At 42.9% G+C, this 1473-nt stretch overlaps 1 non-coding gene across 1 annotated transcript; it reads left to right on the top strand.

The window, feature by feature from the left end:
• Positions 1 to 213: 213 nt before the first annotated feature.
• On the top strand, positions 214 to 295 carry Trnas-aga. The gene has a single exon. It is a non-coding gene; the product is annotated as a tRNA-Ser (tRNA).
• The last annotated feature ends 1178 nt before the right edge of the window (positions 296 to 1473 follow it).

Genomic DNA, 1473 nt, shown 5'->3' with positions numbered 1-1473 from the left:
CTTCACTGTACTGTTTTGTTCATTGTTTGTATACCTACACTATGTACAGGCAGCCAAAGTTCCATCGACCTCACCTTGGCTCTCGTACTCACATTCTTACCTGGCAATACTTGGTGAAGTAAGGCTGTATGTAACTGGGGTTGAGATTGGTGGATCTATTTTCGGCTTTATTACTGTCAGGATAATTATTAAACAATCCAGGACTGTTGTAAGGCAGTGATGGCCGAGTGGTTAAGGCGTCTGACTAGAAATCAGATGGGATCTTCCCGCGTAGGTTCGAATCCTACTCACTGCGATCAATGGCGGACACTTTTACGATTATGATGTTGGTTTAACAGAGTACACCATGAAAGACTCATTCGTAAAGTGGAGGAACATAGAATTGGAGGACTCTTCTGGACTGGATTAGGGCTTAGGTACAGGCAGAGCCGTCTGAAGGGAGGGGCTGGAGAGCCTCCCAGGGTCTTGCACTTCCAGGGGCCTCGCGCTCTCTTGGTTAGTAATTACACAGTTCAAAGGCAACGTATAAACTAGTACACGACGGATGTGTTGATTGGAAGCATTTTAATGAAAGACTTAACTTCGAGTCATTAAATGAAGACTTGTTCAACCTTAATTTAATGGATGGAAGTGAAAAGAAGATTGTGTTCAATGAATACCATAGATACACTCATGTTACGAGAGTTGAACAAAGACAAGGAACGTTGGCTGAACACAATTCAGCTTGGATACGTCATTGAGTGTTGGAAATACTCGGGATATTGAGGAAGCCGAGTTGTCTTCAGTGGTTGGAGTACTCTGAGAACTCATTCAAAGAAAACCAAAAATACACGTCAAATTCTTCAGCTCGTAACAATGGTTTTAAATTAAACAAATTTAGATTTAGGCGCGAGATAGGTAAACATTGGTTTGGAAATAGAGTAGTGGACGAGTGGAACAAATTAACTCGAATACGCTGGATATCTTCAAACATAGGTTGGATGGATATATGAGTGATAGGGTTGGTGTAAACGGGCCCGCTACAGTTCCTCCATTATCTTACGTTAAGGTTCTCACAGCAACTTCTCAAGGATACATTGAGTGTTTCATGAGGGAATATATGAATATTATCCGTATACATGAACTGTTTATATTATACAGTGTTCTGAATTAATGTGAACTTGTATGGGAATAATAGTTCAAGAGTCTCTGACCATCTATCTATCTATCCCAGTTTCAAGTTATGATTCTTGGTGAACACTTGAGTCGGGGTTCTGCAGGTCGGTCTTGTCCCCGTAAGTCTCCCAGTGAAGGTGGTGTACTACAGAAACATCACTAAACCAATTATAGTATGTTAATAGACCGGCGGGGTAGACCCTGGTGTGTGTGAGTGGGGTAGACCCTAGGTGTGTGGAGTGGGGTAGACCCTAGGTGTGTGAGTGGTAGACCCTAGGTGTGTGAGTGGGGTGGTGTGAGTGGGGCAGACCCTAGTGT

The sequence above is a fragment of the Homarus americanus genome, unplaced genomic scaffold (genome assembly GCF_018991925.1).
Source record: "Homarus americanus isolate GMGI-L3 unplaced genomic scaffold, GMGI_Hamer_2.0 scaffold14072, whole genome shotgun sequence".
Taxonomy (NCBI): domain Eukaryota; kingdom Metazoa; phylum Arthropoda; class Malacostraca; order Decapoda; family Nephropidae; genus Homarus; species Homarus americanus.
This window is presented reverse-complemented; position numbering and strand designations above follow the sequence as displayed.